Source organism: Arachis ipaensis, chromosome B07 (assembly GCF_000816755.2).
Source record: "Arachis ipaensis cultivar K30076 chromosome B07, Araip1.1, whole genome shotgun sequence".
NCBI classification, from domain to species: domain Eukaryota; kingdom Viridiplantae; phylum Streptophyta; class Magnoliopsida; order Fabales; family Fabaceae; genus Arachis; species Arachis ipaensis.
In genome coordinates this window covers 111,494,948-111,511,013 of record NC_029791.2, presented here as the reverse complement: position 1 = coordinate 111,511,013, position 16,066 = coordinate 111,494,948, and positions in this window count along the sequence as shown.

Sequence of the window (16,066 nt, the reverse complement as noted above, 5' to 3'; positions counted from 1 at the left end):
ATCTAAATAGGTTTAAATTAAACAAAAATATTTTACTTTTAAACAAATTTATTTTTTTTCACTCAAAAAAATAAATTCAAACTAACACTAAGCCACATATAAATGGTCATTCCATTATTAAAGTCAGCATCCAACAAATGAATTATATACTAATTACTTCATTTAAACAATGGTAAAATAATTATAAGAACATCGGAGTACTATTTTAATTTTGATGGTTTGGGGTGAAAATTAAACTCGTTATTAATTCTTTTATTTCAAAATCATTCTTAACATTAAAATTATTTTTAAAATTATATTTTTATTAAAATAAATAAATTTTAAATTGTTTTACTCTCATTTCATTGATTATACATTTATCTTTTTAACCTTAACGTCATTTTCATCTCTATCAATATTCATCTATCTCTAACCCTTCTCTCTTCCTTTTCCTCTTTAGTAAAGAGAGAGATGAAAAGAAAAAAAGATAGCTTATTCTTTTTTTCGACAATGGTTAATAGCGATAGTTTTGACAGTAGTAATAGTAGAAATAGAGAAAAAACAGAACTCTTCTTTCCCACTTTTCAAACTTTTTTTCTGACTACTCAACCAATAATAATGACGACAAATTTTTTCATTATCATTGCCTAATTTTTCCTTTTTCTTCGTCCTTCTTTTTTTTCTTCTTATTTCTTCTTTTTCTTCTCCTCTCTCATGGAGTCGATTCTATCTATTTTATTTTTTATTTTTTTCTTTTATAAAAATATGAATTTATTATTATTGTTGTTGTTAAATTTAAAAGATTAGGTTGCAATGATAATAAATGAAATGGATAGTGTTACGGATCCAGCCCATGGATTCCGGACCCGAGGTTGGGCTCAAACCCGGCACCTCAGGTCCGACTCGCCTCTCTCTCCTAGAAGGCCCAAAACTGGCCCTCTGAAACTCCTAACCGACTTTCGAATTCAAACATCTCCCTTATCTTAGCCAGATAAGATAAGATAAGATAAGATGCTCACCAACACCTATAAATTGAGGACCCAAATCCCTCCAGGTATTCATTCATTCCACATACACATTATACCTCTCAGATCCATTCTGACTTGAGCGTCGGAGTGTCTTTGCAGGTACCTCCCCCCATTGCTCCAATCAAGCGATCCGGCTTCAGCCCTGATCCGCAGGTTCCCGATCCACCCTTCAACCCGTATCAGAGACATCTCGTACATTGGCGCCATCTGTGAGAAACCTTGCGCCAGCCGAGCCGAATGGGGGACGTTCTGGAGGAAACCCCCTCAAGCCAGGATGACTCCCAACCGTTTCATCCAACCCCAGAACACCAGGAGGTCACGAACTAAGCAAGAATAGCAAGTACTATCCACCACACGAACGACCACGTCGTCACGGAACAACGACATCCTGAGAAAGTTAGGGACAAAGCGGCACAGATCATCCAGGATCTCTGCCTCCGGGTCCAGGAGCTCGAAGGCAAATTGACCAATAAAAAAAAACACAACAACGAACACGGAAGCCATGCAACTTTTCGATCAAAATCTTGCCACGGCAGGTCGCCAACTCGGCGACACGACAGAAGAAACGGCCGCAGCACCTCACGCAACCACGGACGAGAGAAATCGCCAGAACAGCGACACAACAAAAGGCACAACCGCAGCGCTTTCCGCGATCTGAGCCGTCAGCACGACTCGGACGAAGATTGGCGACACCGAGATACCAAGCGCACAAGAAACGACCACACAATAATGGGAGCCACATCTTTCACAGAGAAGATTTTAAGAGCAAAACTCCCTAAAGGTTTCGACAACCCACCGACATGAAGTACGACGGAACCAAAGATCCCCAGGAACATCTAACGGCCTTTGAGGCCAGAATGAACTTAGAAGGAGCAGCCGACGCGGTCCGATGCAGGGCCTTTCCGGTAACCCTAGCTGGACCGGCAATCAAATGGTTCAACGCCCTCCCAAACGGATCCATAGCCAATTTTCACGACATAACGCGAAAGTTCATGGCCCAGTTCACGACCAGAATCACTAAAGCCAAACACCCCATCAGCCTACTAGGGGTCACACAAAAATAAGAAGAATCCACAAGGAAATACCTCGACCGCTTCAACGACAAATGCTTAACAGTCGACGGACTCACGGATTCCGTCGCAAGCCTCTGCCTAACCAACGGGCTCATGAACGAAGACTTTCGCAAACACCTCACCACCAAACCAGTATGGACCATGCACGAGATCCAGAACGTCGCCAAAGATTATATCAATGACGAGGAAGTCAGCCAAGTCGTCGCCGTCAATAAACGGCAACACAGCAACGCCCAACACGGCAACTCGGCACCCCGACATAACCCACCACCTAAGGAAAATCAAAGGGACCACCCCAAACTGACAAACACAAACCGACCACCAAGAATCGGTAAATTCTCTAATTACACCCCATGACAGCACCAATTACCGAGATATACCACCAGATCGCGGACCGAGGCATGATTCCAAAAGCCCGACAACTCAAAGAAAGGACGGGAGGCAACAAAACCCTCTACTGCGACTACCACCGAGGTTACGGTCACAAAACACAAGATTGTTTCGACCTTAAAGACGCCCTCGAACAAGCCATACGAGACGGAAAACTCCCAGAATTTGCCAAAATCATCAGAGAACCAAGACGTGCGGAAAGAGACAGGTCACCGGAAAGAGAAGGGCGTAACCCGAGAACTCAAAAGCAACCCCCCAGGGAAAGCCCAGAGGAAGACCCGACCATAATAGTAAACGTCATCACAGGCAAGGACGTATCGAGCAAGTCAAAACTAACAATGAAAAAAGATCTCAAAGTAATGGCTGTCAGAAACCAAACTCCAACCACTACAGCCGACAACACGATAACCTTCTTACCAGAGGATTGCCAGCACGGCACCTCGGCCGAAGATGCCCCTTTTGTCATCTCGGCTAGAATCGGAACAGGACTAGTACGAAGGATACTGGTGGACACCGGGACAGACTCGAACATCCTCTTCCGAGGAGCCTTCGATAAACTCGGGCTCCACAACGACAACCTCCAAACACACCGCAACGGTGTCACGGGACTTGGAGACAACTTTCTCAAACCAGATGGCTCAATCACCCTTCCCATCACCATAGGAACGAGCAACCAGAAGAAGACAATCCTATCTGAATTCGTAGTCCTAAAAGACTCCAAAGCCTATAACGTGATTCTCGGAAGAAAAACAATCAATGACTTCTCCGCAGTCATCTTTACCAAATACCTCCTCATGAAGTTTAGAACCGACGACGGCTCTGTCGGTACCATCCACGGGGACCGAGAGGTCGCAGCCGAATGCGACAACACCAGCCTAGCTCTAAGAAAGAAATCCCGAGACGCGGCCGAGGTATTCCTGGCCGATCTGGACGCTCGACAAGACGGCCAACCCAGGCCAGAGCCAGAAGGAGACATGGAAAAGCTACAAATAGGGCCAACCAAAGAGGAATACACCTTCATTAATAGGAACCTCCCATATGATCTTAAAGAAGAACTCTCCCAACTCCTGAAACAAAATAGAGACTTGTTCGCATTTACACCAGCCGACATGCCGGGAATAAACCCCGACCTAGTGTCCCACCGGCTAGCCGTGGACCCCAAAGCTAAACCAGTAGCACAAAGAAGACGAAAAATGTCACCAGACCGAGCCGCCGAGGTCAAAAAGCAAGTCAAAGCCCTACTCGAAGCCAACTTCATCAGGGAACTCCCTTACACGACCTGGCTAGCCAACGTCGTGCTAGTGAAAAAATCTAACAGGAAATGGCGAATGTGCGTCGACTACACGGACCTCAACAAAGCATGCCCGAAGGACGCCTTTTCCCTACCAAACATCGACGGATTAGTAGATGTCGCATCCGGCCACCGATATCTCAGCTTCATGGACGCATATTCTGGCTACAACCAGATTCCGATGCACCGACCAGACGAAGAAAAAACAGCGTTCATCACCCCAAACGGGACATACTGCTACACAGTGATGCCCTTCGGCCTGAAAAACGCGGGAGCCACCTATCAAAGACTTGTCAACAAGATATTTCAAAACATGTCCGGAAGAAAACTAGAAGTCTACATAGACGACATGCTCGCTAAGACTGAATCCGACAAACAACTCACCGACGACCTCAAGGTCATAATGAACACCCTACGAAAGCACCAAATGCGACTCAACCCGGCAAAATGTGCCTTCGGGATGGAGGCAGGGAAGTTCCTCGACTTTATGATCACGCAACGCGGAGTTGAAGCAAACCCAGAGAAATGTCGCTCCGTCTTCGAGATGACGAGCCCAAAAAACCTCAAAGACATCCAAAAGCTCACCGGCCGATTGACGGCGTTATCACGCTTTCTCGGGACATCGGCTCAAAAAGCGATCCCTTTCTTCAAACTGATGAAAAAAGGAGCCCCTTTCAAATCCGAGACGGAATGTGAAGAAGCATTCCAACATTTCAAGAGAGTCCTAGCGGAATCACCAATCCTCGCCAAACCCCAGACAGGGGAAACACTCTACCTGTACCTCTCCATAACGGAAGAGGCACTCGCAGCAGCACTCATCCGCGAAAGCAAGAGAAAGGAACAAGAACCTATCTACTTCATAAGCAAAGTCTTGCAAGAAGCGGAAACTCGCTACTCACGTCTAGAAAAATTAGCTTTCGCACTCCTCACGGCTTCCCGGCGCCTGCGACAATACTTCCAGGCCCACCCCGTGACGGTCCGAACTGACCAGGCGGTCAAACAAGTACTACAAAAACCCGACCTAGCGGGAAGAATGCTAGCGTGGTCCATCGAACTATCTCAATTCTAAATCAAGTTCGAACCCCGGTACGTAATCAAAGCACAGGCCATGGCCGACTTTATCGCCGAGATGACCCCAGGAAACTCCACCCCCGAATCGTGGAAACTACATGTTGACGGCTCATCGAACGTCACCTCTGGAGGTGCCGGAGTCATTCTTGAAAGTCAGAACGGAGTCGTAATCGAACAATCAGTACGATACGAATTTCCAGTATCGAACAACCAAGCAGAATATGAGGCCCTCTTGGCAGGCCTAGCCCTAGCCCGGGAAGTCGGAGCAAAGGTCCTAGAGGTAAACACCGATTCACAGGTAGTCAGTTCCCAAATTAACGGAGACTACCAGACACAAGATCCCCTACTCCAACAATACCTCGCCAAGGTAAACAAACTGAAAAAAGGATTCAAGCACGTTACCATACAACACGTTCCTAGGGAACGAAACGCCAGGGCCGACCTACTCTCCAAACTAGCCAGTACCAAACCAGGACACGGTAACAAATCGCTAATTCAGGAAGTCGTTAAGTCGCCCTCCGTGTCAACGACAACCAACGCTCATCTGACATTCTCAAACTAGGGATCTTGGACCTATCCTATCCTATGGTACCTCCTCGACGGAACACTGCCGCCGGACCCCAAAGAGGGAAAACGGATAAAAAGGGAAGCCGCCAACTATACCGTTGTCGCAGGACAACTATACAAACGTGGATTCTCGCAACCCCTGCTCAAATGCATTGAACCCGGGGACACGGAGTACATACTCCACGAAATCCACGAGGGTTGCTGCGGCCACCACGTCAGAGGTAAAACATTAGCCCAAAAAGTCATCAGGGCAGGTTACTTCTGGCCCACGATTATCCGGGATTCCATACAAATAGTCAAAAACTGCGACAAATGCCAAAGGCACGCCAATATCCACCAAGCCGCCCCTCACCAGCTCAGCATCATATCGGCAGAACGGCCATTCAGCACTTGGGGGATCGACCTCGTCGGGCCCTTCCCCACAGCACCCGGTCAACTCAGGTATCTCATCGTCACCATAGACTACTATACCAAATGGATCGAAGCCGAACCCCTGGCCTCTATAACGGCAACCCAATACCGAAAATTCCTCTGGCGACAGATCATCACCCGATTCGGGATTCCCGAGATCGTTATCTCGGACAACAGAACCCAATTTGCTGACAAAAAGTTCAGAGAATTTTTAGCAGGGCTACGCGTATCTCACCGTTTCAGCTCGGTAGAACACCCCCAAACAAACGGACAGGTGGAATCCGCGAACAAAATAATCGTCAAAGGACTCAAGAAGCGACTCGACGAAGCCAAAGGACTATGGGCCGACGAACTCGGATCGGTCCTATGGTCATACCGAACCACACCTCAAACGACCACGGGAGAAACACCTTTCCGATTAACATACGGTGTGGAGGCGGTCATCCCGGTAGAGATCGGAGACCCAAGTCCCAGAAAAACGGTCGGGGGTAACGATGAGGAAGCAGAACGAGACCTCATTGACGAAGAAAGAAGCATAGCTCATATCAAAGAGCTAGCCCTAAAGCAAAGAATCAGCTTAAGATACAACCACGGCGTCGTCCGACGAGAATTCGCAACCGACGACCTCGTCCTACGACGAAACGACATCGGTCTCCCAACCCCAGGAGAAGGGAAACTCACTCCCAACTGGGAAGGACCATATAGAATCAAGGCGGTAATCAGAAAGGGAGCATATAAACTCGAACGGCTTAACGGCAATGAAGTCCCAAGGACATGGAACGCCGCCAACTTACGGCGATACTACACTTAGGCCGACCTAACTAGGTCACCCCTTTTCTCTTTATTGTTTATGTCTCTTCTTTACCTATCTTCCCATTTTACGACTCTTAAATTTTAATTTTCGCTTAAGTATCAATCCTGGGTACTTTTTTTCCCCAAAGACGGAGGGTTTTAACGAGGCCCAACCTTCAATAAAATTCCATTAAAAGCTATTTCTATCTTTCTAAATGTCCCAAATACGGAACAAAGACATGGCCACGACTGGGGGACCGATCACCCCCCAGGCCCAACACACGGATATCCACGATAAACCCGACCAAACGGCGGTCCGAGGGAACAAATAAAACACAAACGGAATAGCTTAAAATGAAATATACCAAAAAGGCCCGAACGGCCAAAAAATACCATAAAACAGAATATACAAAGGAGGCTTGAACGGCCGAAAAACGTCATTAAACGATGTCCGACATTACGAAGTAGCAATTACACGGCTCATGGCCATCCAAAAAATAGTTCCAAATAAAATTCAAATAACAAAGATAGAAAGCTACTCGAGGTCGACAATCTGGCCATCACGAACAGTCTTTAAAGCTCCCATCACGGACACATCCATACCCGGAGCCAGCACTAAAGCCTGAGCCCTCATTGTCTCCTCAGTAGCCGCAATCGCACCCTTAGCATCAGCCAGCAACTCCGTCTTCTCCCTCTTCAAGGCAGCAACCTCGGCCTTCAGAGCTTCCGACTCATCGAGAAGCACGGCAGCTTGAGAACCCGCATCAGAAGCCCGCTGCCACTCCTCAGCCAATTGGGAAAGAAGTGAAGTCTCAACCTCGGAAAGTCGGAGAATCTCCGCCCCAGCTTCCTCAGAAGACTTCACTGCCTTCTCCCTCGTAACCTCGGCAGCCTCAAGCTTCTCCTTCAGCTTAACCATCTCAGCCTGAGAATGGCAGAGTTTCTTATCCAACAAACCAACCTGAGCCATCACGGGCTCAGCTTTCCGAACAACGACGGCAGACCGAAGGAGGGCACGATACACCGACTCGGCCTGGAACGAAACATCGCAGCCATCAAAAAACGGCTCTGTACCAGGCATCAAGTGTTGATCAATGAACCCCGGGGCATCGAAACGACGGTCCATAACACTAGGCACCAGACCCTCTTCCTCGAAAGTCTCGCTGCTCGGCTCCTGAGGCCTTTTTCTCTTCCGAGAAGCCTCAGCAGCCATCACCACGACAACTTCAGGTGGATTCGCAGGACCAAGAGAAACCTGAGCGTTGGCGCGCACACCCGAAGAAATCACCTCCTGCGAAACAGCCTGAGATTCCACTACGGGATTAGAAACAGGAGTAGCCGGAGACGACGACCCCTCCTCCCGGCCCATCGCTGCCTTCAGCCATGCCAAGGAAGTCAAACCACCAGCCATCTCAACTGAAAGAAAATGAAAATCCCAAGTTACAAAAACGGGAAAACAAACATAAAAACCAGGAAAAGGACAAACAAGGACAGACATACACCAACATATGACCGACAAGCAACCGGATCACCCATCACATCCCGAGGATTAAGAGGATGCTCCCCAAACAACTGCCACAGAACAAGAGCGACATCCCTTTCCTCCGAAGTCAGGAACTCTTGCGTGACCCGAGTGAAAACCGACGGCCCCGCCTTAAAGTTCCAATAGGTGGGAAACCGCCGCTCACCCTCCAATGTCAACCAAAAAGGATGATGCCCCCTTGCGGGACGAACCTTAAAATATCCACTCTTAAAACCATGAAAAGAATCTTCATACAACCCGAAGACCCGACGATGAGGCTGAGCTCTAAAAGACACATACCCCTTCTTGTGCTTCCCCTCCTTGGTCGGAAGGGTACACAAGAAGAGAAAAAGAAAAACATTTACCGAGGCAGGAAGCTCCAAAAACTCACAAACGAGCTCGAAAGACCGTATCGCCGCCCAGCTATTCGGATGTAGCTGGGACGGCGCCATGGAGCACCGGCTTAATAACTGTTGAACAAACGGGGAAAAAGGGAGCCAAACACCGAGCCGGGTAAACATCGCCTCATACGCCCACATCCAATCCGGCACAGTCGGGGAATCAAGGTTGGTATAGCAAACCCTCTCGTCAACCCCAGGGAGAGAAAGCTCGTAGTGGCGTTCGGCGTCGCCACCCCCACAAACAGCTCATTGATCACAGAGCCGCTGGAGGTCCGCCTCCGTCATCCGCGACGGCGTCCCCCATACATCACTAGTAACCCAAGAGAAAAGATCGGGGACACCCCCCGCTGGGGCCAACGGAGCCCTCACACCCTCAGTCCTTCGACGAGCCATACCTAAAATAGTGACGAGCACCACCGTCAGCCAAACCTCACGGCAGAAAACGGTGGATGAAACCAAACAGACACCACTATACACCACCAATTACACGGTGGCGCTCGCCTCCCTTACAAAACCCACTACCCCAACAGAACTATCTACCACCATGCAATACTATCATACACCAAAAAGCAATTCTAATCTACACTAAGCAGAGACAAAACAAAATACAAAGGAAATGACAAAGCAATACATGACAAATACAGAACGACAGGAGTACCACAAAACAAAAAGAAGAAAAGCGAAGCTTGCCAACCTGGTAATGCAGAAGATGATCTTGGAAAAGCTTGAGAAGCAGAAGCAGCAAGCAAACACCAAGAGAACAGTATCACAGAGAAGAGAGGAGATTTTTCAGAAGAAAGAACGAAAAAGAAAATAAAATAAACGAGGGAACTCAAGTAAAAGGCCAAAACGGTTACAAAAAGAACGGGGCGAAAAGACACAATTAACCCTAAGCAAAGTTAGGCTCGTAGGGGCAAAAGAAGAAAATGCCCCCTCACATTAAATGCCCCCTCGAAAAAAGAAGCTAATAAAGTACGCCTCGAAGAACGCAACGGACGTAGTGGACTCGGAAGAGTCACGTCAAACCAAAACGGACAGACGAGCCTTCAAAGCAAGCCGAGGCCGAGACACCGATCTCCCTCCAAAGAACCGAACGAACGCCCGAGAAAAACTAAAGACCTAGCCCGCGGTCAACACCACACATTCCAGCGACAGACCGACCTTGCTCGCTCTCCCGTTGCGGGGGCAACTGTTACGGATCCAGCCCATGGATCCCGGACCTGAGGTTGGGCCCGAACCCGGCACCTCGGGTCTAACTCGCCTCTCTCTCCTGGAAGGCCCAAAACCGGCCTTCTGGAACTCCTAACCGACTTTCGAATTCAAACATCTCCCTTATCTTAGCCAGATAAGATAAGATAAGATAAGATGCTCACCAACACATATAAATTGAGGACCCAAATCCCTCCAGGTATTCATTCATTCCACATACACATTATACCTCTCAGATCCATTCTGACTTGAGCGTCAGAGTGTCTTTGCAGGTACCTCCCCCCCCATTGCTCCAGTCAAGCGATCCGGCTTCAGCCCTGATCCACAGGTTCCCGATCCACCCTTCAACCCGTATCAGAGACATCTCGTACAGATAGTTAAGAGATGGGATGGCAGATACTTAATGGGAGTAAGGGTGATGGTAGTAGATGATAAAGTTAGGGTCGAAAAACACCAAATAACATTGTCACTAGAGTAATTTTGTCCAAATATGGGTAAACTCCAAAAAAAATAATTTTTTAAATTGTAAATTATAGTAATATTCTAAATAAAGTAATGACCAAATCAATACCCGAAAGATTCAAACGCGACATTTTGGTACCTGACTATTGTTATTGACAAAATGGTACTTGAATGATTTAAAAAATTGCCAAACGTGTCCTCGTGCTTGCCGGACCACAGCTCCAGCGAGGATAATGCTGAGCTGGACATCGGTTTTTGCTGACAAGATAGGTTTTATTTGAGTTGGAATTTGTAATTAAATAAGTTATTAGCCTAGCTGAAAATAAACCTAATTGAAATTGATTTTGCCCCAAATCAAATGGATTTGCCCTAAGCTCTAAAATTGCTCTCTTCGTTCATGCGTAGTACAGGAACCAAAATTGGAAGATGCATACAGCTAGGGCTCGTGGAAAAGCTACAACCGTGAGAAAGCAGTCATCGATGCAAGCCTTCGACGTGGATGGTGGTTCAGTTATTGTGAGCAAAACCTATGACGGTCGTTGCTTTTGTCCCTTTCTAGTGGTTTCGTTGAAGTCGAAGACAAGTAGCAACCCTGATAGATGGTTTCTATGCTGCCCTATGTGGAAGGTAAGCTTGGAATGTTGATGGATGTATGATGAAGTAATGCAATAGCCCTCCTTAGTTTGTCGTCTCTGCTTATTCAATTTTAATTTTCAATCATTCTCTGAAACATGAAATTTTTGTGTCGTGCTAGAACAACAAATGCGTTGCGGGTATTTTCAATGGTTGGATAAAATACAAGAGTAATGTGTGGAAGGAGAAGTTTCTTCAGAGAATAGTAACATGGTGGGCAAATCAAAACCAAAAAAGAAAAGCAGAATCAATGTCGAGTGTAGGGATGGCCTGGAAATCGATAGGATGATGATGGTGCTATCTGTGGTGAATGACGTGAAGGATCATCTGAAGAGGGTTGAATTGTTCCTGATTTTTATTTGTATATTGATTGGGTTAAATTTGGCTTTGAGTATATTTTATTTGGTTAAGTAGGTAGACAATGGACAGTTTAAGAATTTAACAATGACACGTTATTCCTTTGTAATATTATCCTCATTGTAATTGAGATGATTTAATGGATGCTATGTTATTCTTGTTCTGTGACTGAGTTGTTGTTGTTGTGATGTGAGCAAGCTATATAGAAGATAGGTAAGCATTTAAAAATAGATGTAGCAACAGAAGCTGAATTATATACCAGTAGCATAACATGAAATTATAATCCATAACTATTCAGAATAACATACTTCAAACTCAAAATAACACTAGCAAGCCACAAAAAACTAGAATAGCACTAAGATGCCATAATGACACTTATGTTCATAATAACTACTACAGACCCAAAATGACACTAACAAACCACAAAAAAATTGGTTAGCACTTACATGCCATCATGGCACTTAGGTGCATAGTAACTAATTCAGGTCCAAAATAGAACTAACAACAAACTGAAATCCAAGATTCTCGTATCACTTCTTGTCATTTGTGGATGGTTTTGATGGTGGTGGTCCATATAGCTTTTTCCTCTTCAAGGATGGGGTGGGCATGAAACCTGTGAACCTACTCTGTGTGGCTAGACTTGCTGCTGTTATGGTTTTTCTAGTCACAGTTGGTGGCCTAAATGGAGCTGAAGGTTGGGCTTGAAGAGTGGGCCTAACTGTTGGACCTTGTGGCATTGACCCAGACCCACTACATGGCACTGCAGCACTAGATGTTGAGGTTGGAATTTGAGATTTAGACCCAGCAACAGGCCTGACAACACTAGGTTGAGCAAGGGGTGGTGGTGCAGCTGTTGCATTTTGTGTGGGAGTTGGAGGTGTTGTTGAGGTGGCTGTCAGTCCTCTTCGAGTGGTGTTACCTTTTTTTCTTGGTAGAACGGGGTTGCCCCTTACAAAAGTAGGTATGCCTCTCCTTATTGGTGTTGGTCCTGTTGGCCTTGTGGTTACTGGAGGTGCTGGTTCTAAGCTAGTTGTTGGTCTAACCAAGGTGGATACTGCAGGTTTGTTGTCTGCATTAGGAGGTGCAGTATCTGTTGTAGTATTTTCATTGTTGGCAGTGTTCTGGATCAATTTGGCCATTAGTTAAAAAAAAACTTTTATAGGTTCAGATCCAACACATGGGGAACAACAAAGTAGGCTAATTTGCATTGTTTACCTGATCAGGATGACTTTGTGGATAGTTTTGAGTGAGGTCCTCCTCATCTGCAACATGTGCAGCATGTGCAGCCTCCATGGTTTTCTCTCAGTTAACTTCTTGCTCTCTAGCTTCTTCCTCATCAATGTCTTGATCTTCAGCTGCTGTTCCAGTTGGTCTCTTAGGGCAAGTTTTACTATTATGTCCAGCCTTGCATAGAGACCATGAATAAAATAAATCAGCATTCATCAAATACAGAAATAGTTCAATCATATTTTGTAAATACATATTAATTAAAGATTTTGTTTGACTGACTCTCTTGTAGGTTTGACATGTTATCTGTCCATATCTTCTCTTGGCATTGTATTGGCTCCCGGAACATTGCTCAGTACTGTCCTTTTTTCTCTTCTTTGAGGGGTCTGCCAATAGGCCTCTTGTATGGAGGAGGCAGACATGACAACCCTTCATGATGCTCCCAATACTCTTGACTTGGTATACTGTTAATGTGAAACTGGTAAGTCCTATTGTATGCCTCAATGGTGAGCTTGTGATGGACATAATTCTCAGGTCCACTGTCTCTATCTTCTCTATTCGGGTTAGGCACCTCTACCCTTGGTGCTTCATCATCTTCTTCAGGTACAATTCTCTACCTAGACGGTTGAGGTCGTGGATGATTTCTCCTTGTATTTGTCCTCTCATTTGTTTGTGTAACATTATCTATTACAAAATTAGTTAAGATAGGTAAGCAATGATGCAATGTTTATTCAGATATGCTCTAACAAAACAGAAACAAAAGATTTACCTGCAGCATTTTCTATAACTACTTCCTCTGGCTTCAAGTTATCCACAATTGGAGTTCCAAAATTAGCACCTTCATTGGCATTATTAGCATCATCAGCATTAGTCTCATGTGTGGATTCATTTACTCTTTCAGCTTCTCGAGGATCACCCTCAGGTTGTCCAGTTTTAGCAGCTCTTCTTTCTTCGGATAAACTACTTGGTGGTGGTCTTGGATGCCTCTTTCTAACCTTCTTAACACCCTTCTCTGGAGCTGATGCTCATTTAGTGTCTTTATCCCCATCCCCATCATTCACATCTTCATTCATAACACCACTCTCACCTTTGTTCAACTCGTTAACAACAACACTCAAAGCCTTATTCAACTCATTAACCTCATTAGTGGCCTCATTCACAACTTCATTCTCCCTCTCATTAGTTTGACCAGGTGAATTGATTTCAACCACACTTTAACCGCTACCATCAGACACCACATCTTTGTCAATAATTTCAAGGTTGGCATCAATAGAGTGATCAAAATAAAGATGGACAGTGTTGTCATTCTTCATCGCACTCTCACACATCCTCATCACTTCAGCATCTGTCCTGAGCACTCTAAGACCCTTAGCTAAGTCTAAACCAGGTTCTAGCCAATACACTTCATTATATCCAGGTTAACCCAAGTCTAGAAATAAGCCCTTAACAAAAAATAAATTGCATGTCTCCACATTCACCCTGTGTATCTCAGACACTAAACCTCCGTCGTATATCACATTACCGTCTCCACCCCTTTTCAAGAAATCTATGTAATGATATACACAAATGTAACTAGATGATCCATCTAAAAAACAGTAGAGGGAAGATACAATGAATAAACAAGAAGTTGCATTGTTACAAGCACAGAAAAAAACAACAAAAATGGCCCACTACTAAAACAATCAAAATGATCATAAGGTGGTCCACGAAGGCAACGTAAACGAAACGATGGAATGAAGCAGAACCTACCTCTTCAAAGGGTTGTTCTTAGTGAAGAATAGAGACGCGATGATGCCACTTGCAAACCCTTACACTTAAAGCTCCGAATTCGACAATGTTTCTCACGCCGTTTCGTTCTTCTTTGCGCCAAGCTTTCAGAGCAACGCCTCTCCTTCTCTACGTGACCTTTCAATTTTACTCGTAGTGAAACACTAAGTCACAGTAAGTCAGTAACTAGTAACAGCGGTTGCTAATTAGGGCTTACGGCAAATTTATTTGATTTGGGGCAAAATCAATTTCAATTAGGTTTATTTCCAGCTAGGCTAATAACTTATTTAATTACAAATTCCAACTCAAATAAAACCTATCTTGTCAGCAAAAACCGGTGTCCAGCTTAGCATCGTCCTCGTCGGAGCTGTGGTCCGACAAACACGAGGACACATTTGGCAATTTTTTAAATCATTCAGGTATCATTTTGTCAATAACAATAGTCAGCATCAGGTACCAAACCAAAATGTCAACGTTCAAATCTTTCAGGTACTGATTTAGTCATTATCTCTATTCTAAATACATATATTAAGATCAAGACTCATATACTGTTATCTTCGTATGAAACTAATAATTAAGAATTATTAAGTGATTTAATATATTTGACTAAATTATTATCTAATAATTTTTAACCATTAATTTTACATAAATATAACTGTAGGTGAGATTTTATCCTATATTAAATTAAGTGTTGGAATGCAATTTGTGTGTATTCCCAATATTAACACCGTCAAAGTAATTTTCTTTTTACAAAATAATAGACACATTTTTCAACAGAGCGAGATATACCATGGTAAATTCTAGTACCACAAAAATTTATTTGTTTATATTTATATGTTTAATTTTTCATGTTATCCTCCAAACCGATATATAGCCTATAAATTAATATAAGAACAATTTATTTGTTTATATATTAATGTTAGTACGAGATAATTCTCTAAAAGGTCAATATAAGTAATATCTTGATAATGCTAAAGCACTATAAAAATGTAAAATCACTAAATAAAGTTGATTATCAAATAAGCATATTTTCTTTTTTATTTTAAAAATGATATAATCTTGTCAAGTTTTTTTTTTTTGGACTAAAAATGAAAAAAAAAGACTAAAGAAAAAGAAGAAATAATTCAGGCCAAAATTAATTTGTGGGACTTATATCTAAACTAATAAGATGGTTAAGATCACTTCACAAATGAAGCCATTTCACATATTATTTTGTGTTCGAGGCTATAATTATAGCCATAAAATCAGTTCTACAATTGGTTGCTCTTTGAATTAATATTGAGGTAAATATCAAATCGGTATTCGAAAGATTCTAACATTGATAAAATGGTATCTGACTTTTGTTATTGACAAAATAATCCCTAAAAAATTTTAAAATTTGACAAGCGTGTCCCCAAACTCGTCGGAACACATCTCCAATAAATACGATACTGATGTGACCACCATATTTTGGTGACCTGACAAAACTCCCTCCCCAATCCTAATCCCTCTTTTCCCAACGCACTTCCCCCTTTCTCTCCCAATGCAACCCCCTCTCCCTCTCCAATGCAGCTTTCACTCCTACCTCAGTCCATTACTTCCCAGCCGCATTCTCCTTCTCTTCTTCTGCAGGTACCTTTCTTGATCCCAAATCTTTCCATCGTTGACCTCTTTTCTCAGTTCTCACTTAGTATCTATAGTTTCTATTATCAACCCCCATCTTACATGTCCTTGACTCTAGTCTCGTGTCTTTCTCCTCGTCACAATTTCAGTGTGGTCGCCTTCTCCTCGCCGATTCGTCGCCTCCTTTTGTCTCCATCTTGCATCCTCATTGCTGGTCTCCATCTCTGACCAACAAATTTCAGTAATTCTGATAGAGATATCTCAGATATAACATTTATTTTGGG